This window comes from Arachis ipaensis, chromosome B9 (assembly GCF_059453495.1).
Source record: "Arachis ipaensis isolate K30076 ecotype BB chromosome B9, ASM5945349v1, whole genome shotgun sequence".
Lineage (NCBI taxonomy): Eukaryota > Viridiplantae > Streptophyta > Magnoliopsida > Fabales > Fabaceae > Arachis > Arachis ipaensis.
In genome coordinates this window covers 97,857,174-97,880,063 of record NC_142444.1, presented here as the reverse complement: position 1 = coordinate 97,880,063, position 22,890 = coordinate 97,857,174, and the positions used below count along the sequence as shown (strand labels likewise).

The window sequence follows — 22,890 nt, the reverse complement described above, 5'->3', positions numbered from 1 at the left end:
TTATTTTCTTTTTATATTTTCAAATTAAACTAAGCTATCTTATGCTAAAAAGGGTAAACTATACTAATTAATCCACAATTTCTATAACTAATAAGTTAGAATTGCAACTAAACTAAATGGCTAAAATATGAACTAAAGTGCAAAATGCAGAAAATAGAGTATAAATACATGAAAATAGCAATATATAAGTATTGGGAAAATAAAAATAAAAATAAAGAGAAAAATATAGAAAAATAGCAAAATAAAATGAAAGAGTCTATAGTGGTTCACCAAAAGAATACGCCAGAGATGGCGACCTCCCCACACTTAAAATGAAGCATCGTCCCTGATGCTCACTCAAGTAGGGTGTGAAGGGGTGTCATCACTGGAAGGGTGGGTAGCTGGAGTCTCTGTGGTGGTGGTCTGAGGTTCTGCCTGTTGCAGAGGAGGTGCTGACTGGATAGGGATCTCGGGGTCTACAGCCTGAATCTGAGGCGGAGCCTCCTGATGTGATGCGGCCTGCTCTGTGCCTGCCTGCGCAGCCTTACTCTGTGGATGGGTCTCTGCCTCGTGATCATCTGCCTCCTCCTCAGATGCCTCGGATGGTGTGTTAGGCTCGGAGGAGATGTCGCCAGATCGTATCATCAGCTTCAGGTGCTCATAGCATCGCTTGTTGCGACGCTCCATCTGGTCAAGCCGTCGAAATAGGTGGTGCACTAGGTGATAGATGGGCTCTGAGGTAGGTGGAGGTGCAGTGGTGGTAGCAGGGGTAGCTGGGGTAGTTGTGGAAGAAGAGGGGCCGGCAGATGGTGTGGCTGTCTCAATAGTAGAAGTGAGGAATGGAGGTCTGTAGCCCAAAGCCAGAAAGTTCCTGCTGTGAAGGATAATCTTCTTGCATTCTGCAGCAGGTGGCTTCTCATCAGCATCCTCCCAAGGCACGCCAACTCGACGGCCTAGCTGTGTAATCAGATAAGGAAAGGGTAGAGTGCCTCGGACGTGGACCCTGGCCATATAGTACCGAATAAAGCGTGGTAGGTACAGGTCCTTACCCTTCATCACACACCATAGGAGGGTGATCATAGCGGCAGGTATCTCTGTTTCATGGGTACTCGGCATGACAAAATTTCTCAGGATCTGGTGCCATAGCCGAGCCTCATCATTTAAGTAAATCCGCTTGATTCCCTTAGGCATGGTGGTGTTCTGACCCATGATCCATGGAACGGTCGGGTCAAGGGCTATCCTGGCCTTGACTGCATCCCAATCAAATTCCATGAAGCGCATATCCTCCTCAGCTCTTTGATAGCCATCCAGCTGATCAGATTTAGGCAGAAGCTTCAGAACATCCTCTATGGCCTCTTCAGTGACCAGAATCTGCCTCCCCCTAAGGTTCACTGCATCTAGGGAAGTTTTGAAGTAATTGCAGTAGAATTCCCTTACCCAAGATGCATTGACCTCAGTCAGGTTTCTCTCCAGGAAGAACCAGCCTCTTTGTTTGATTTGCTCAGAGGTGGATTGCTGGAGTTCTTCTGGGATTTTCAAAGTCCTCTCCAGGTACAGGTTCCTGGAGGTTGCAAACACCGGATACTTCAGCTCACAATATCGATTTGCGAACTTTACTGGATCAGTAGCAGGGAGTAGCTGGTCGGCCTTCTCTTGCGGGGTAAAGTTTTTCTCCCGTAAGAAGTCATCGTGCATGATATCCAGGATGGACATGGAGGATTCTCCTCTTTTACGTTTGCCAGTAGTTGCCTTTGCTTTTCCTTTTCTTTGGCTGGAAGACATCCTGAAAAATAGAAAACCAGGATATAATAAAAACAGAAAAACAAATAGGCAAATAATCAAAAGAAACACAAAGTGGCAAAGGAGCAATAGAAGAGGAAATTGAGTTAAGTAAATTTGCATTAAGGATTGTAAAGGAGTGAAAAGTCCGAAAAGAAGAATTCACCATCCAAAATGTAATGGAAGTCATGTTAATTAGAAAAATTAACATTATGCCTTGGTTAGAAGGTTAAAAGAAAGTGAAAAACCAGAAGAGATGTTTTGAAAGGTTAGGTTGGTTAGAATTGAAAAAGAGTTTAGGAAGTTAAAATTAGGGAGTTAGTAAAAAGTGGTTCAAAGAAAGTGGCATAATGATCATATTCTAAGTAACAGGCATTCACAATGAGAAGATATAAGTAACTCATATCCAAACAAGGAAATTAGGTTGATGATGATTTAGATAGATATAGAAATAGCAAAAATTGGAATCTAATCATCAAAAATGCAGATTAAAAACCAGAAAATCAAAAAGGATAAGAAAGCTTGCCCTGGCATTCATGAATTGGTTTGGTAAAAGCAGAGTGAAGCAGAATTTAAAAGTGCTAAAACCAAAACATGAATGAAAGCAGAACAGTTTTACAGAAAATTGGGCAGTATTCTGGCTAAAATTGGATTGTCCCAGAAAATAAACAGCAGTCATAAGAGTTCATATGAGTTAAAAATATAGCTGCAGTTACATATAAGGAATATGAACATGGAAAAGCAGTGTAAAGAGCAGCATGAAACAAGAAATTACAGCATATGAACAATACTAACAGTAACAGCAGAATTGCAAAAAGTAGAAAACAAGAAATGCGAACAGCGCAATTAATCAGGCCTAAATCTACTAACCACATCCTAGGCTACCTAACAACCTAAAATCCACTACAACATGCATATCTAACTAGCCTAAATATGAACATAAATAGAAAAATATGAATTAACTACGAATGGATAGAAGGGTGGCGTTCGTCGGAACCTGGTAGGCAAATTAAGGAGAGTGGGGCAGAGAGGTGGCTGAGGGATGGTGGCGGTGGCGTCTGGCGCGACGGAGGAGGGTGGCGGAGGCGGTGGCTGTTCGGAGGCAGGGGCTTCAGGAAGGGTAATGGGGGTAGATGGGAGAAAAAGGGGAGGAAGGGAAGGGGGCGTGGGTGGCGGATGGGGGGGCACGGTTGGGACGGGGCAGCGGCGGTGGGTGGTGGTCGCGGAGGGTGGCAGTGGCAGTGGAGGGAGGAGGAAGAAAGAAGAAGAAGAAAGAAGGGGAAGGAAGAAGGGGGGTGGCGTGGCGGCGGGGTCTGGGTGGTCGGCGGGATGGCGGCAGTTGGTGATGGTGGCTGGGTGGTGGTTGGGTGGTTGGAGAAGAAGAGAGGAAGGAGAAGGGGTTGGGGGAGGGGGGCGAATGGTAGGGTTCGCGTGACTGGGGGGGTTATGGAATTTGAATCCACGCGATTGCGTAGGGCACGCGGTCGCGTGGTTGGGCTGAAATGGTGGTTGATGCGATCGCGTGAGTGGCGCGATCGCATGGAATAGCTAAAAGAGTGAATGACGCGATCGCCTGGGGCATGCGATCGCGTCGCTGGAAATTGTGCTAAACGCACGATTCCAGCGTCGTTTTAGAGCAACTCTTGTCTCCTTTTGGGATGTTGTGTAATCCATGCGACGCGATCGCGTCGCTCACGCTGTCGCGTGGGATTGATGTTGTGCAAGTGACGCGATTGCGTGGGCATTTTGTGCAAAACACACAGTAGCCGCACGATTCCAGCTTAACTTTCTGGACATTGGATGTTTACGCCGATCTCCAAATCACGCAGCCGCGTGAATGATGCGGACGCGTGGGGAGTGTTTTCGCAACTTGACGCGATCGCATGAATGATGCGGTCGCATCGCGCACCCTTTTATTTTATTTTTTTTTTTGCTGTATGCAGAATGCAATGCTTAATATGAATGCTATGTAAACTCCAGGTTCAATATAATAAAATAAAATAAACTTGAAAACAAGTAAAACCAAATAAAAAAATGAAAAAAAAGAACGATCATACCATGGTGGGTTGTCTCCCACTAGCACTTTTAGTTAAAGTCCTTAAGTTGGACATTGGATGAGCTTCCTGTTATGGTGGCTTATGCTTAAATTCATCCAGAAATCTCCACCAATGCTTGGAATGCCAATAGCCTCTGGGGTCCCAAACTAGGCATGTAAAGCTTCTGAGCAACTTCAAATAGATTCTCAGGCTCCCGGGGTGACGAGTGTCAGAATAGATTCCAGGATCCCAAACTTGGCTTTTAAATCCGCCTTCGTCTTAAAATTAGAAATTAGAAATTAGATTCTCACCAGAATAACCAAACGTTTTCCGAGATCCATTCGATTGATTATGATGCCAATCCGTGCACTTCAAGTTGAAGCGTGGAACCTTATTGAACCTTGTGCACCAGCTCTGAGTACAAACCATTTCCCTTTTACTCTTAAAGCTGCAGAGAGCTCTAAGCTGGCCATCTGTTTCAAGCAAACCATATTCAAGTGGAAAAATAAAGCTAAAGGTTAAGGATTGTACCCACTTGAAGATTGTATTGGGTGGTAATGGCCTTGGGATTGGTGTTTCCAGTGGTTCTGTGAGCTCTACTCCCTTGTGCTCTTCTGTGAATTTCTCCGCTTCCATGCAGACTTCTTCAAATGCATCCATGTCCTGATCAAAGCCTTCTATGTCTTCCTCGTCACTTAAGTCATAAACGGGAGGTTGAGAGAAATCTACCTCCGTGTCATCTTCGTATTCACTTGGGGAAGGTTCTTCGATCTCAGAGAATTCACTTGCGGATGCAAGTTCATTACTAGGAGAACTTGACTTGTGACTATCATCATAAAGGAAACTTGCTTCTTGGATTATTCCGTCTAGTTCTTCATAAAAGACTTGCTATGGGGTTGTGTACTATCCTCCTTAGCATCAGTTGTAACGTCCTTGACAGAGTTCTCCACAACTCTGGATTCTGATGGAAGTTCAGCGTCTCCTAAGTCTTCAACCAACTCTTCTTCTTGTATAATGACAGCTTCCTCTACTTGTTCTAATACGAAGTCATGATCTACCTTGTCCACTGGAGTTTCTAATATCTCCTTCATGCTACGCCCTTCATTAGATTGTCCACATGGGGCTCTGGGAGGCCCTTGAATGTTCGAACGTCTAGGAGATAATTGACTTATTGCTTGCTCCAGTTGATGAAGGGTTGTTTAAAGTTGATCTACTGTTTTCTTGAGGCGAACTTCTGATTCTCGGGGTGATGGATTTGGACGTGGTACATTGGGAAGTGGTGGTGTTTGGGAGTAATTGGATTGGGATCGGGGTAAATGAGGATCATATGGTGGCGAATGGTGAAAAGGGGCTTGTGAGTGTGGTGGTTCAAAGTTGTGTTGAGAGGATGGCTTATAAGCATAGGGTGGGGCTTGTTGGTAACTATGAGGTTGTCCACCATGTCTATTCCCTTGGAGGGTATTGCTGCCTAAAGGGTTGATCAGATCCTCTTGGCTCCATCCATCTTTGATTGCTCTGACCTTGATGCATGTTCCTGTTATAACTTTCATTCCTTTCAACAATATTAGAACCAAACTCAAAGCGAGAGGGGTAAGAATTCATAGTGACTAATAAAAATAAAAGGGAGAAATAAAAACAAATAGACAAGTAAAAAAAAATATTTACAATAACCAATAATAAGGCACACAGTTGCAGCTCCCCGGCAACGGCGCCATTTTGATGAGAGAACTTTTGCGTGGTCTAGAAATTTGCAGATAAATCCTCGTTGCAAGTATAGTTTCTAAACCAACAAAAGTCCTTTCATACAAACGTTTTGGTTGTCACAAGTAATAAACCCCTAAATAAATTGATAACCGAAGTATTCAAACCTCGGGTCGTCTTCTCAAGGAACTGCAGGGAAGTATGTTCTTATTATTGGTTATGGATATTGTAAATTGGGGTTGTGAAGATGAGGAACAAGTAATTTAAATTGTAATTAAAATAAGTGAAAGACTGTAAAGTAAATAAATAACTGTAAAATAAACTTTTGGCAAGGTATGAAAAATTAGAAGTCCTATCCTAGTTATCCTTATCAATGATGATGAAAATTGAATCTTAATTCCACTTAGTTAACCTTTGCTAGAGCAAGGGAAGGTCAAGTGACTAATTAGTTAGATCCTCAAATCCTAGTTAATCCCTATGAAAAGATTGGGATTATTGAAGTTCAATTCAATTAGCAAAGATAACGATTATCAATCATGTTTGGGTTTGATAACTCCTGAGTTACTGATTTCTTAACCAAGACCGAAAGGGGAAAAGTAAATCTACTGGAATAAAACTGTCTTCAGACTGGGGACAAAAGTAACATAAATAAAAGAAAGCAATATTAAACTGAAATACCTCAATTAACATTAATTCAAAGAGTGATCTGTAACATAGAAGAATTCATAATTAAATTGAGAACATAATAAAAAGGAGTATTGAACCTGTTAAAGAGATAATCCGGAAAGCGAATAAAATCCTAAATCTAAATCCTAATCCTAAAGAGAGAGGAGAGAACCTCCCTCAAGGCTATATCTAATTCATGAATACTAACTAATTCGAGACTCTCCCCGAATGGATGCATTCCCCCACTTCATAACCTCTGGTCTATGCCTTCTGGACTTGGATTTGGGCCAAAAAGGGCTTCAGAATTCGCTATGAGCGTTTTCTGCAATTTCTGGTGCGTGGCCTCTGTCACGCGTCCACGTGGGTCACGTGGTCGTGTCATTGGGAGTTTTTCCTTGTCACGCGGTTGCGTCAGTCATGCGTCCGCGTCATATGCGTTTCGCTCAAGGCGCGCGGTTGCGTTAGTCATGCGGCCGCGTTAATGTCTCTTCGCGCTGGCATGCGGCCGCGTCGCCCATGCGATCGCGTGGTTGCCAGTTTCTTCAAAAATCCATTTTATGCTTTCCTTCCAATTTTGTATGTTTCCTTTCCATCCTTTAAGTCATTCCTACCTTAGAAGATCTGAAACTACTCAACACACGAATCACGGCATCGAATGAAAATAAAGGGTAATCAAAATAATTATTTTTAAGCATAGGAAACATGTTTTTCACATACATCACATAATAAGGAAGGGAAAGTAAAACCATGAAATTAATATGAATAAGTGGGTGAAGGATTGAATAAATCACTTAGATTAAGCACAAAATATATCATAAAATATGGGTTTATCAGTTACCAAGGAATGAACAATCACGATTTCGTGCACCAAATTTTTGACGCCGTTGCCGGGGATTGTTCGAGTTTGGACAACTGACGTTTCATCTTGTTGCTTAGATTAGGTAATTTTATTTTAATTTTAAGCTTTTTGTTTTGTTTTTATTTTCGAAAAAAACTTAAAAAAAACAAAAAAAAAATTTGAAAATAAATTATTCTATGACTTCAGAATTTTTAAGAATGAATTCTAGAGTTTCATGATGATCTATTGAAGTCTGGCTGGCTGTGAAGCCATGTCTAATCTTTTGGACCGAGGTTTCAACTCATCATCACAAGAGCTTTTTTTATTCTTATCAATTCAGCTGTTGTATGCCTGATTTGTATCTTAAAGCTTGGCTGGCCATTGGCCATGTCTAGTGTTTTAGACCGGAGCTTTCACTGAAAGCTTGGCTGGCTAGTAAGCCATGTCTAATTCCTGGACCGGAGCTTTAGACTAACATTGCATGATTCCTGGAATTCTCGTTAGAAATTTTGAAATCCTTATTTTTCTTTTTCAAATTAATTTTCGAAAAAAAAACAAAAAAAATTATTATAATAAAATCATAAAAAACCAAAAAAATTTGATGTTTCTTGTTTGAGTCTGTGTCAATTTTTAAGTTTGGTGTCAATTGTATTCTTTTATTTTTCTTAAAAAATTTTCGAAAAAAAATTCATGCATAATGTCCTTCATGATCTTCAAGTTGTTCTTGATGATCTTCTTTGTTTGATCTTTGCATTTTCTTGTTTTGTGTCTTTTCTTGTTTTTCATATGCATTTTCAATTTGTTAGTGTCTAATTATTGAAAATTTCTAAGTTTAGTGTCTTGCATGTTTTTCTTTTCTTAAAAATTTTCAAAAATAAGTCTTGATGTTCATCTTAATCTTTAAAGTGTTCTTGGTGTTCATCTTGACATTCAAAGTGTTCTTGCATGCATTAGTTGTTTTGATTCATAATTTTTATGTTTTGTTCCAATTTGGTGTTTTTTTCGTTCTTCATTAAAAATCCAAAAAATAAAAAAATATATCTTTCCTTGTTTTACTCATCAGTTTCAATTTAAAAATTCTATCTTTTCAAAATCTTTTTTCAAAAATCAAATCTTTTTCATTTTTACTTTATCTTCGAAAATTTTAAATTTTGATTTTCAAAATCTTTTTCTTATCTTCATTTCATATTTTCGAAATTAATTACTAACATTTAATGGTTTGATTAAAAAATTTTAAGTTGTTACTTGCCTAGTAAGAAAGGTCCAATCTTTAAATTTTAGAATCATATCTTTTTGTTTCTTGTTAGTCAAGTAATTAACTTTAATTTCAAAAATAAAATCTTTTTAATTTCCTTTTCAAATCCTTTTCGAATTAAATTTCAATCATTTCAATCATATCTTTTTTCAAAACTTAATTTCAAAATCTTTTCTAACCTCTTATCTTTTCAAAATTGATTTTCAAACCTTTTTCAATTAACTACTTGACTTTTTGTTTGATTTTAAAAGTTTTTTATTTCAATCATATCTTTTTCAAAACCACCTAACTAATTTTCTCTCTCCAATTTTTGAAAATTACTAACCCCTTTTTCAAAATTCCTTTTAATTAACTAATTATTTTAAATTTTAATTTAATTGTATTTCTCTTTTTAATTTTCGAATTCTAATTAATAATTAAAATAAAAACAAAAATATTTTCCTTTTGTTTTAATTTAATTTTCGAATTTTTCTCTTCTCCTTCTTCTATTCTTCTCTTCTTCTACTCACATAAAGGAATCTCTATACTGTGACATAGAGGATTCCATACTTTCTGTTCTCTTCTTTTTCATATGAGCAGGAACAGAGATAAAGACATTCTTATTGAAGCTGATTCTGAACCTGAAAGGACTCTTAAGAGGAAACTAAGAGAAGCTAAAGCACAACTCTCTGGAGAGGACCTAACAGAAATTTTCGAAAAAGAAGGAAACATGGCCGAGAATAACAACAATGGTGGAGATGCAAGGAAGATGCTTGGTGAATTTATTGCACCCTCTTCTAAATTCTGTGGAAGAAGCATCTCAATTCCTGTCATTAGAGCAAACAACTTTGAGCTTAAGCCTCAATTAGTTTCTCTAATGCAACAGAATTGCAAGTTTCATGGACTTCCATTGGAAGATCCTCATCAGTTCTTAGCTGAATTCTTGCAAATCTATGACACTGTCAAGACTAATGGAGTTGATCCCGAGGTCTACAGGCTTATGCTTTTCCCTTTTGCTGTAAGAGACAGAGCTAGAACATGGTTGGATTCACAACCTAAGGATAGCCTGAACTCTTGGGATAAGCTGGTCAGTGCTTTCCTGGCCAAATTCTTTCCACCTCAAAAGATGAGCAAGCTTAGAATGGAAATCCAAACCTTCAGACAGAAGGAAGGAGAGTCCCTCTATGAAGCTTGGGAAAGATATAAGCAACTGATCAAAATGTGTCCTACTGACATGCTTCCAGAATGGAGCATCATAAGTATATTCTATGATGGTCTGTCTGAGTTGTCAAAAATGTCATTGGACCATTCTACAGGAGGATCTCTTCACGTTAAAACCCCTGCAGAAGCTCAGAAACTCATTAAAAAGGTTACAAATAACCAATTCATGTACACCTCTGAGAGGAATCCTGTGAAAAATGGGACACCTCAGAAGAAGGGAGTTCTTGAAATTGATACTCTGAATGCCATATTGGCTCAGAACAAAATATTGACTCAGCAAGTCAATATGATTTCTCAGAGTCTGAATAGATTGCAAGCTGCATCCAACAGTACTAAAGAGGCATCTTCTGAAGAAGAAGCTTATTATCCTGAGAACCCTGCAATAGCAGAGGTGAATAACATGGGAGAACCCTATGGAAACACCTATAATCCTTCATGAAGAAATCATCCTAATCTCTCATGGAAGGATCAATAGAAGCCTCAACAAGGCTTCAATAATAATGGTGGAAGAAATAGGTTTAGCAATAGCAAGCCTTTTCCATCATCTTCTCAGCAACAGACAGAGAATTCTGAACAGAGCCATTCTGGCCTGGCAACCATAGTCTCTGATCTATCCAAGACCACACTAAGTTTCATGAATGAAATAAGGTCCTCCATTAGAAATTTGGAGGCACAGGTGGGTCAGCTGAGTAAAAGAGTCACTGAAACTCCTCCTAGTACTCTCCCAAGCAATACAGAAGAGAATCCAAAAAGAGAGTGCAAGGCCATAACCTTACTTGGTGTGGCCGAACCTAGAGAGAAGGAGGATGACGTGAATCCTAGTGAGAAAGACCTCCTGGGACGTTCACTGACCAATAAGGAGTTTCCCTTTGAGGAACCAAAGGAATCTGAGGCTCATCTAGAGACCATAGAGATTCCATTGAACCTCCTATTACCATTCATGAGCTCTGATGACTATTCATCTTCTGAAGAAGATGAAGACATTTTTCAAGGGCAAGTTGCCCAGTATTTAGGAGCAATCATGAAGCTGAATGCCAATCTATTTGGTAATGAGACTTGGGAGGATGAGCCTCCATTGCTCATTAATGAACTGGATACCTGGGTTCAGCACACTTTACCTCAAAAGAAACAGGATCCTAGTAAATTCTTAATTCCCTGTAACATAGGCACCATGACTTTTGAGAAGGCTTTGTGTGACCTGGGATCAGGCATAAACTTAATGTCACTCTCTGTAATGGAGAAACTGGGAATCTTTGAGGTACAGACTGCCAAATTCTCATTAGAGATGGCAGACAAATCCATGAAAAAGGCTTATGGACAGGTAGAGGACGTGCTAGTGAAGGTTGAAAGCCTTTACATCCCTGCTGATTTCATAATCCTAGATACTGGGAAGGATGAGGATGAATCCATCATCCTTGGTAGACCCTTCCTGGCCACAGCAAAAACTGTGATTGATGTTGACAGAGGAGAGTTAGTCCTTCAGTTGAATGAGGGCTACCTTGTATTTAAGGCTCAGGGTTCTCCTTCTGTAACTGTGGAGAGGAAGCATGAAAGGCTTCTCTCAATACAGAGTTAAACAAAACCCCCACATTCAAACTCTAAGTTTGGTGTTGGGAAGCCACAACCAAACTCTAAGTTTGGTGTTAAGAGGCCCCAACATTGCTCTGATTTTCTGTGAGGCTCCATGAGAGCTCACTGTCAAGCTATTGACATTAAAGAAGCGCTTGTTGGGAGGCAACCCAATGTTATTTAATTATTTCTATTTATTTTCCATTGCTATTTTATGTTTTCTTTAGGTTGATGATCATGTGAAGTCACAAAAACTACTGAAAAATCAAAAACAGAATGAAAAACAGCATTAAAAATAGCTCACCCTGGAGGAAGAGCTTACTGGCGTTTAAACGCCAGTAAGAAGCATCAAACTGGCGTTTAACGCCAGAAAGAAGCATCAAGCTGGCGTTAAACGCCAGAAACAAGCACCAGACTGGCGTTTAACGCCAGAACAGAGCATGAAATTGGCGTTTAACACCAAGAATGGGAGAAAAGCTGGCGTTAAACGCCAGAAACAAGCAGCAAGCTGGCGTTTAACGCCAGACATGCATTCTAAGGGCGTTTTGCACGCCTACTTGGAGCAGGGATGCTAAGTCCTTGACCCCTCAGGATCTGTGGACCCCACAGGATCCCACCTACCACACCTCTTCTTCTCTCCTCTTCACACCTTCTCATAACACTCTTCCCCAAATACCCTTCACCAATCACCTTATTACCTTTTCCCCAAATACCCTTCACCAATCACCTTATTACCTCTTCCCCATAAACCCCACCTACCTCCAAATTCAAATTCCTTTCCCTCCCAAACCCAACTCTAATGGCCGAAACCTAACCTTCCCCCCACCCCTATATAAACCCCTTAACACTACTCCATTTTCACACATCACAACCACTACTTCTCCCCCTTGGCCGAATACACTCTCTCACTCCATCTCCTTCATTTTCTTCTTCTTCTACTACTATCTTTCTTCTTTTGCTCGAGGACGAGCAAACCTTTTAAGTTTGGTGTGGTAAAAGCATTGCTTTTTGTTTTTCCATAACCATCAATGGCACCTAAGGCCAGAGAAACCTCAAGAAAGAGGAAAGGAAAGGCAATTGTTTCCACCTCTGAGTCATGAAAGATGGAGAGATTCATCTCAAAGGTCCATCAAGACCACTTCTATGAAGTTGTGGCCAAGAAGAAGGTGATCCCTGAGGTCCCTTTTAAGCTCAAAAAGAGCGAGTATCCGGAGATCCAACAAGAGATTAGAAGAAGAGGATGGGAAGTTCTCTCTAATCCTATTCAACAAGTCGGAATCTTAATGGTTCAAGAGTTCTATGCAAACACATGGATCACTAGGAACCATGATCAAAGTATGAACCCAAACTCAAAGAACTGGCTTACAATGGTTCGGGGGAAATACTTAGATTTCAATCTGAAAAATGTAAGGTTGGCGTTTAACTTGCCAATGATGCAAGAAAACACACGCCCCTATACTAGAAGGGTCAACTTTGATCAAAGGTTGGACCAAGTCCTCATGGACATATGTGTGGAAGGAGCTCAATGGAAAGTTGACTCAAGAAGCAAGCTGGTTCAATTGAGAAGACCGAACCTTAAGCCTGTAGCTAGAGGATGGTTGGAATTCATCCAACGCTCAATTATTCCTACTAGCAACTGGTCTGAAGTTACTGTAGACCGGGCCATCATGATCCACAGTATCATGATTGGAGAGGAAGTGGAAGTTCATGAGATTATACCTCAAGAACTCTACAAGGTGGCTAACAAGTCCTCCACTTTGGCAAGGTTAGCCTTTCCTCACCTCATTTGCCACCTCTGCAATTCGGCTGGAATTGACATAGAGGGAGATCATGGACCTCAACAAGAGCAAACAAGAGATCATTCCTTTTATTTATGTTTGTGTCTTTACTATATGATCATTTGTGTTTAAGTGTCTATGTCTTAAAGCTATGAATGTCCTATGAATCCATCACCTCTCTTAAATGAAAAATTCTTTTAATCACAAAAGAACAAGAAGTACATGATTTCGAATTCATCCTTGAAACTAGTTTAATTATTTTGATGTGGTGACAATACTTTTTGTTTTATGAATGAATGCTTGAACAGTGCATATGTCTTTTGAATTTGTTGTTTATGAATGTTAAAATTGTTGGCTCTTGAAAGAATGATGAAAAAGGAGAAATGTTATTTGATGATCTGAAAAATCATAAAAATGATTCTTGAAGCAAGAAAAAGCAGTGAATAGAGAAAAGCTTGCAAAAAAAAAGAAGGCAAAAAAAAGAAAGAAAAAGAAAAAAAAAGCAAGCAGAAAAAGCCAATAGCCCTTAAAACCAAAAGGTAAGGGTAAAAGGGATCCAAGACTTTGAGCATTAGTGGATAGGAGGGCCCAAAGGAATAAAATCCTGGCTTAAGTGGCTAAACCAAGCTGTCCCTAACCATGTGCTTGTGGCGTGAAGGTGTCAAGTAAAAAGCTTGAGACTGAGCAGTTAAAGTCGAGGTCCAAAGCAAAAACAGAGTGAGCTTAAGAACCCTGGACACCTCTAATTGGGGACTTTAGCAAAGCTGAGTCACAATCTGAAAAAGGTTCACCCAATTATGTGTTTGTGGCATTTATGTATCCGGTGGTAATACTAGAAAACAAAGTGCTTAGGGCCACGGCCAAGACTCATAAAGTAGCTGTGTTCAAGAATCAACATATTGAACTAGGAGAATCAATAACACTATTTGAATTCTGAGTTCCTATAGATGCCAATCATTCTAAACTTCAAAGGATAAAGTGAGATGCCAAAACTGTTCAGAGGCAAAAAGCTACTAGTCCCGCTCATCTGATTGGAGCTAAGTTTCATTGATATTTTGGGATTTATAGTATATTCTCTTTTTTTTTATCCTATTTGATTTTCAGTTACTTGGGGACAAGCAACAATTTAAGTTTGGTGTTGTGATGAGCGGATAATTTATACGCTTTTTGGCATTGTTCTTACGTAGTTTTTAGTATGATTTAGTTAGTTTTTAATATAATTTTATTAGTTTTTAAATAAAAACCACATTTCTAGACTTTACTAGGAGTTTGTGTGTTTTTCTGTGATTTTAGGTAATTTCTGGCTGAAAATGAGGGACTTGAGCAAAAATCTGATTCAGAGGCTGAAGAAGGACTGCAGATGCTGTTGGATTCTGACCTCCCTGCACTCGAAGTGGATTTTCTAGAGCTACAGAAACCCAATTGGCGCGCTCTTAATTGAGTTGGAAAGTAGACATCTAGGGCTTTGCCCGAGTTTTGACAACGCAAACTAGCGTTCAAATGCCAACTTCCTGCCCTATTCTGGAGTTAAACGCCAGAAATAGGCTACAACCTGGTGTTTAACTACAAAAAGAGTCTCTACATATGAAAGCTCAATGCTCAGTCCAAGCACACACCAAGTGGGCCCGGAAGTGGATTTCTACATCATTTACTTATCTTATGTAACCCTAGCTACTATTTTAGTATAAAAACTACTTTTAGTGATTTATTTTACATCTTTTTGATCATCCTTGATCAGGGATTAGTCTTTTTCCCTATTTTCGAATTCATATGCCATTTGGGGAGGCTGGCCATTCGGCCATGCCTAGACCTTGTTCTTATGTATTTTCAACGGTAGAGTTTCTACACACCATAGATTAAGGTGTGGAGCTCTGCTGTTCCTCATGAATTAATACAAAGTACTATTGTTTTTCTATTCAACTCAAGCCTATTTCTTCTCTAGGATATTCATTCGCACACAAGAACATGATGAATGTGATGATTATGTGACGCTCATCACCATTCTCACTTATGAATGCGTGCCTGACAAACACTTCTGTTCTACATGAAAGCAAGCTTGAATGCATATCTCTTAGCCTCCTGATTTACAATTAGAGTCTTCGTAGTATAGGCTAGAATTATTTGCGGCCATTCTTAAGATCCGGAAAGTCTAAACCTTTTCTGTGGTATTTCGAGTAGGATCTGGGAAGGGATGGTTGTGACGAGCTTCAAACTCGCGAGTGCTGGGCGTAGTGACAGACGCAAAAGGATCACTGGATCCTATTCCAGCATGATCGAGAACAGACAGATGATTAGCCATGCGGTGACAGCGTATTTGGACCATTTTCATTGAGAGGACGGGATGTAGCCATTGACAACGGTGATGCCCAACATACAGCTTGCCATGGAAAGGAGTATGAGTGATTGGATGAAAGCAGTAGGAAAGTAGATGTTCAGAAGGAACAAAAGCATCTCCATACGCTTATCTGAAACTCTCACCCATGAATTGCATAAGTATCTCTATCCTATTTTATATTTTAACTATCAATTCACCATAACCATTTGAATCCGCCTTACTGAGATTTGCAAGATGATGATGAACGAGTTTTTTGCTCGATGGTCTAGATTTTCTTCTTAAAGAAATGAATTACTTCGTTGTAAGCATAGCTCCAAACCAACAAACAATTCCCACATCAAAAATTTTAGTTGTCACTAGTACAAACCCCAAATAAGAAATAACCGGAGCATTTTGGACTCTGGGTTGTCTCACGAGGAATCACAATGAAGTGTTCAATTATTGGCTATGAAGGATGTAAGGGGGGTTTGGTTGATAAGAGGGCAAGAAAATAAATGATAAGAAAAATAAAGAGAGCAATTAAAGGAATCAATTAAAAAAGAGAGACATTCATGGCAAGTGTTGAGATCATAGGCTTCTATCCTAGTCATGCAATGATTAATTCATCTTATTTAGTCAACTCCAACAAATAGGGAGAAAGTCAAACAAGACTAATTAATCATACCACAATAATAACAAGAATTTATCTTATTACATCATCTCCAACATTGGAAGAAGGTATCATATTATCTTCTATGAGAGAAAGTCTAATAAGACTAGCTAATCTCAATCCAAAAGTCCTAATCAACTTACTAATTAAATTAGCAAAATATTAGCGTCAATGGAAACAATATTAGCTAACAACTCTAGATCACCAACATGAGTTGGGTTTTCATGACTCAAGATTGCCTAATTACTCTCTCCAAGCCAAGAATGCTCAAAATCTACTCTCTCCAAGCCAAGAATGCTCAAAATCTACTCATGATTAGCCGTGCTGTGACAGAGCATTTGGACCATTTTCACAAGAGGATGGGATGCAGCCATTGACAAGGGTGATGCCTCCAGACGATTAGCCATGCAGTGACAGTGCATCGGACCATTTTCCAGAGAGGATAAAAAGTAGCCATTGAGAACGGTGATGTCCATACATAAAGCCAGCCATGGAAAGGAGTAAGATTGATTGGATGAAGACAGCAGGAAAGCAGAGGTTCAGAGGAACGAATGCATCTCTATACGCTTATCTGAAATTCTAACCAATGAATTACATAAGTATATCTATCCTTATTTTCTATTTATTATTAATATTCGAAAACTCCATAACTATTTGATATCCGCCTAACTGAAATTTACAAGGTGACCATAGCTTGCTTCAAGCCGACAATCTCCGTGGGATCGACCCTTACTCACGTAAGGTTTATTACTTGGACGACCCAGTGCACTTGCTGGTTAGTTGTATCGAAGTTGTGAATGAAAAACAATTTATTAAGACGTGCGTACAAAGTTTCTGGCGCCGTTGCCTGAGATCACAATTTTGTGCACCATATTATGGTCCAAGTAATAAACCTTACGTGAGTAAGGGTCGATCCCATGGAGATTGTTGGTATGAAGCAAGCTACGGTCACCTTGTAAATCTCAGTCAGGCAGATATAAAATAGTTATGGAGTTTTCGAACATAAATAATAATTAGAAAATAAGGATAGAAACACTTATGTATATCATTGGTGAGAATTTCAGATAAGTGTATAGAGATGCTTTTGTTCCTCTGAACCTCTGCTTTTCTGCTGTCTTCATCCAATCAGTTTTACTCCTTTCCATGGCTGGCTTTATGTAAGGACATCACCGTTGTTAATGGCTACTTTTAATCCTCTCTGGAAAATGGTCCGATGTGCTGTCACTGCATGGCTAATCATCTGGAGGCATCACCCTTGTCAATGGCTGCATCCCATCCTCTTGTGAAAATGGTCCAAATGCTCTGTCACAGCACGGCTAATCATCTGAGGTTCTCGATCATACTGGAATAGGATTCACCCTCCTGTTGCGTCTGTCACTATGCCTAGCACTCGCGAGTTTGAAGTTCATCACAGTCATTCAATCCCAGAGTCCTACTCGGAATACCACAGACAAGGTTTAGACTTTTCGGACTCTCATGAATGCCGCCATCAATCTAGCTTATAACACGAAGATTCTAATTAAGAGATCCAAGAGATACTCATTCAATCTAAGGTAGAACGGAAGTGGTTATCTGGCACGCGTTCATAGGGAATGATGATGCTTGTCACGTTCATCACATTCAGGTTGAAGTGCGAATGAATATCTTAGAAGCGGAATAAGTTGAATTGAATAGAAAAACAGTAGTACTTTGCATTAATCTTTGAGGAACAGCAGAGCTCCACACCTTAATCTATGGAGTGTAGAAACTCTACCGTTGAAAATACATAAGTGAAAGGTTCAGGCATGGCCGAGAGGCCAGCCCCCAAAACATGATCAAGGATGATCCGAAGATCATAAGATGTCTAATACAATAGTAAAAAGTCCTATTTATACTAAACTAGTTACTAGGGTTTACAAAAGCAAGTAATTGATGCATAAATCCACTTCAGGGGCCCACTTGGTGTGTGCTTGGGCTGAGCTTGAATGTTACACGTGCAGAGGCTCTTTCTGTAGTTGAACGCCAGGTTGTAACGTGTTTCTGGCGTTCAACTCTGGTTTGTGACGTGTTTCTGGCGTTTAACTCCAGATAGCGGCGTAGATCTGGCGTTTAACGCCCTTTTACGTCATCTAAACTCGGCCAAAGTATGGACTATTATATATTGCTGGAAAGCACTGGATGTCTACTTTCCAACGCAATTGGAAGCGTGCCATTTTGAGTTTTATAGATCCAAAAAATCTACTTTGAGTGCAGGGAGGTCAGAATCCAACAGCATCAGCAGTCCTTCTTCAACCTCTGAATCTGATTTTTGCTCAAGTCCCTCAATTTCAGCCAGAAAATATCTGAAATCACAGAAAAACACACAAACTCATAGTAAAGTCCAGAAATGTGAATTTAACAAAAAAACTAATGAAAACATCCCTAAAAGTAACTAGATTCTACTAAAAACATACTAAAAACAATGCCAAAAAGCGTATAAATTATCCGCTCATCACAACACCAAACTTAAATTGTTGCTTGTCCCCAAGCAACCGAAAATCAAATAGGATAAAAAAAGAGAATATACTATAAATTCCAAACTATCAATGAAACATAGCTCCAATTAAATGAGCGGGACTTGTAGCTTTTTGCCTCTTGAATAGTTTTGGCATCTCACTTTATCCATTGAAGTTCAGAATGATTGGCATCTATAGGAACTCAGAGTTCAGATAGTGTTATTGATTCTCCTAGTTCAGTATGATGATTCTTGAACACAGCTATTTTATGAGTCTTGGCCGTGGCCCTAAGCACTTTGTTTTCCAGTATTACCACCGGATACATAAATGCCACAAACAAATAATTGGGTGAACCTTTTCAGATTGTGACTCAGCTTTGCTAAAGTCCCCAATTATAGGTGTCCAGGGTTCTTAAGCACACTCTTCTTTTGCTTTGGACCTTGACTTTAACCGCTCAGTCTCAAGTTTTTACTTGACACCTTCACGCCACAAGCACATGGTTAGGGACAACTTGGTTTAGCTGCTTAGGCCAGGATTTTATTCCTTTAGGCCCTCCTATCCACTGATGCTCAAAGACTTGGGATCCTTTTTATTTACCCTTGCCTTTTGGTTTTAAGGGTTATTGGCTTTTTGCTCTTGCCTCTTGGTTTTAAGAGCTCTTGGCTTTTTCTGCTTGCTTTTTCTTTATATTTTTTTTTCGCCTATTTTTTTTTTCTGCAAGCCTTGTTCTTTGCTGCTTTTTCTTGCTTCAAGAGTCATTTTTATGATTTTTTAGATTATCAAATAACATGTCTCCTTATCATCATTCTTTCAAGAGCCAACATATTTAACATTCTTAAACAACAACTTCAAAAGACATATGCACTGTTCAAGCATTCATTCAGAAAACAAGAAGCATTATCACCACATTAATATAATTAAACTAAGTTCAAGGATAAATTTGAAACTCATGTACTTCTTGTTCTTTTGAATTAAAACAGTTTTCATTTAAGAGAGGTGATAGATTCATAGGACATTCATAACTTTAAGACAAAGTTACTAAATACTAATGATCATGTAATGAAGACACAAACATGGATAAGCACTTAACATAGAGAAAACGAAAAACAGAGAATCTAAGAACAAGGAACGAGTCCACCTTAGTGATGGTGGCGTTTCCTTCTTGAGGAACCAATGATGTCCTTGAGCTCTTCTATGTCTCTTCCTTGTCTTTGTTGCTCCTCCCTCATTGCTTTTTGATCTCCTCTAATTTCATGAAGGATGATGGAGTGCTCTTGATGTTCCACTCTTAATTGTCCCATGTTGGAACTTAATTCTCCTAGGGAGGTGTTGATTTGCTCCCAATAGTTTTGTGGAGGAAAATGCATTTGAGGCATCTCCGGAATCTCATGGTGATGAGCTTCATGCGTCTCTTGAGCTCCATGAATGGGCTCTCTTGTTTGCTCCATCCTTTTCTTAGTGATGGGCTTGTGAGATGAATCTTTCCATCTCCCATGGCTCAGAGGTGGAGGCAATTGCCTTCCCTTTTCTCTTTTTTGAGGTTTCTCTGGCCTTAGGTGCCATTAGTGGTAATGGAAAAACAAAAAGCTTATGCTTTTACCACACCAAACTTAGAATTTTGCTCGCCCTCGAGCAAGAGAAGAAAGAATAGAAGAAGAAGAAGACAAAAATATGGAGGAGAGGAGGGAGAGGTGTATTCGGCCATATGGGTGGGATTAGATGGGAAAGAGATATTGAATTTTGAAGGTAGGTGGGCGTATGGATGTGAGTGGTAAATGGAAAACAGAAGGGATGACCATGAATGGAGAGATTGAGGTGATTGGTGAAGAGTTTTGGGGAAGAGTGTTTATTGGGAAGAGAGGATGAACATTGAGAAGAGGGAAGAGAGTGAGTGGTGGTAGGTGGGGATCCTGTGGGGTCCACAGATCCTGAGGTGATCCTGTGGGGTCCACAGATCCTGAGGTGTTCAAGGATTTACAACCTTGCACCAAATTAGACATGCAAAATGCCCTTGCACACAACTCTGGGCGTTCAGCGCCAGATTGGTGCTTGTTCTGGGCGTTGAACGCCCATTTGTTGCCCATTTCTGGCGTTGAACGCCAGAACCATGCTTGTTCTGGGCGTTCAGCGCCAGCTCTTCTCCAGGGTACAATTCTGGCGTTCAAATGCCCAGATGCTACCCATTTTGGGCGTTCAGCGCCAGAACCATGCTCTGTTCTGGCGTTGAACGCTAGCCAGATGCTTCTTACTGGCGTTTAAACGCCAGTAAGGTCTTCCTCCAGGGTGTGATTTTTCTTCTGCTGTTTTTGATTCCGTTTTCAATTTTTATATTTATTTTGTGACTTCACATGATCATGAACCTAATAAAACATGAAAGAACAAGAAAAATAAAATTAGATAAATAAAAATTGGGTTGCCTCCCAACAAGCGCTTCTTTAATGTCAATAGCTTGACAGTGGGCTCTCATGGAGCCTCACAGATGTTCAGAGCATTGTTGAGACTTCCCAACACCAAACTTAGAGTTTGGATGTGGGAGTTCAACACCAAACTTAGAGTTTGGTTGTGGCCTCCCAACACCAAACTTAGAGTTTGACTGTGGGAGCTCTGGTTGACTCTGTTTTGAGAGAAGCTTACTGTGCCTCTTTTTCATGTTTACAGAAGGATGTCCTTGAGTTTTAAACTCAAGGGAGTCCTCATTCAATTGAAGGACTAGTTCACCTCTGTTAACATCAATCACAGCTCTTGCTGTGGCTAGGAAGGGTCTTCCAAGAATGATGGATTCATCCTCATCCTTCCCAGTATCTAGGACTATGAAATCAGCAGGGATGTAAAGGCCTTCAACCTTTACTAACACGTCCTCTACTTGTCCATAAGCCTGTTTTCTTGAATTGTCTGCCATCTCTAATGAGATTTTAGCAGCTTGCACCCCAAAGATTCCCAGTTTCTCTATTACAGAGAGGGGCATGAGGTTTATCCCTGAACCAAGGTCACACAGAGCCTTTTCAAAGATCATGTTGCCTATGGTACAAGGTATTACGAACTTTCTAGGATCCTGTTTCTTCTGAGGCAATGTCAGTTGATCCAGATCACTTAGTTCATTGGTGAACAAGGGAGGTTCATCTTCCCAAGTCTCAATACCAAATAATTTAGCATTCAGCTTCATGATTGCACCAAGAAACTTGGCAGCTTACTCTTCAGTAACATCCTCATTCTCTTCAGAAGAGGAATACTCATCAGAGCTCATGAAGGGCATAAGGAGGTTTAATGGAATCTCTATGGTCTCTAGATGAGTCTCAGATTCCTTTGGTTCCTCAGAGGGAAACTCCTTATTGATCACTGGAAGTCCCAGGAGGTCTTCCTCACTGAGATTCACGTCCTCAACCTCCCTTACAGGTTCGGCCATGGTGGTTATGTCAATGGCCTTGCACTCTCCTTTTGGATTTTCTTCTGTATTGCTTGGGAGAGTACTAGGAGGGATTTCAGTGATCCTTTTACTCAGCTGGCCCACTTGTGCTTCCAAATTTCTAATGGAGGATCTTGTTTCATTCATGAAACTCACAATGGCCTTAGATAGATCAGAGACTAAATTTGCTAAGCTAGATGGATTCTGCTCAGAATTCTCTGTCTGTTGCTGAGTGGATGATGGAAAAGGTTTACTATTGTTAAACCTATTTCTTCCACCATTATTAAAGCCTTGTTGAGGCTTTTGTTGATCCTTCCATGAGAAATTTGGATGATTTCTCCATGATGAGTTATAGGTGTTTCCATAAGATTCACCTAAGTAATTTACCTCTGCTATTGCAGGGTTCTTAGGATCATAAGCTTCTTCTTCAGAAGATGCCTCTTGAGTACTGTTGGATGCAGCTTGCATTCCATTCAAACTCTGAGAAATCATATTGACTTGCTGAGTCAATATTTTATTCTGAGCCAATATGGCATTCAGAGTATCAATTTCAAGAACTCCCTTCTTCATAGGCGTCCCATTACTCACAGGATTCCTCTCAGAAGTGTACATGAACTGGTTATTAGCAGCCATGTCAATAAGTTTTTGAGCTTTTGCAGGCGTTTTCTTTAAGTGAATGGATCCACCTGCGGAAGTATCCAATGACATTTTAGCCAATTCAGATAGACCATCATAGAATATATCCAGGATGGTCCATTCTGAAAGCATGTCAGAAGGACACTTTTTGGTCAGTTCTTTGTATCTCTCCCAAGCTTCATAGAGGGATTCACCTTCTTTCTGTCTGAAGATCTGAACATCCACTCTAAGCTTACTCAGCTTTTGAGGAGGAAAGAACTTGGCTAAGAAAGCCTTGACCAGCTTATCCCAAGAGTTCAGGCTATCCTTAGGTTGAGAGTCCAACCATACTCTAGCTCTGTCTCTTACAGCAAAAGGGAAAAGCATGAGCCTGTAGACTTCAAGATCTACTCCATTAGTCTTAACAGTATCACATATCTACAAGAATTCAGTTAAGAACTGAAAAGGATCTTCAGATGGAAGTCCATAAAACTTGCAGTTCTGCTACATCAGAGAAACTAATTGAGGTTTAAGCTCAAAATTGTTTGCTCCAATGGTAGGGATGGAGATGTTTCTTCCATGTAAATTGGAATTAGGTGCAGTAAAGTCACCA

At 39.9% G+C, this 22,890-nt stretch overlaps 2 non-coding genes across 2 annotated transcripts; one reads left to right on the top strand and one right to left on the bottom strand.

Moving 5' to 3' along the window:
* Positions 1-9,365: 9,365 nt before the first annotated feature.
* On the bottom strand, positions 9,366-9,473 carry LOC148545584 (small nucleolar RNA R71). Its single transcript, XR_015901543.1, has one exon. It is a non-coding gene; the product is annotated as a small nucleolar RNA R71 (small nucleolar RNA).
* Positions 9,474-22,424: 12,951 nt separating this feature from the next.
* Positions 22,425-22,532, top strand: LOC148545583 (small nucleolar RNA R71). The gene has a single exon (XR_015902027.1). It is a non-coding gene; the product is annotated as a small nucleolar RNA R71 (small nucleolar RNA).
* The last annotated feature ends 358 nt before the right edge of the window (positions 22,533-22,890 follow it).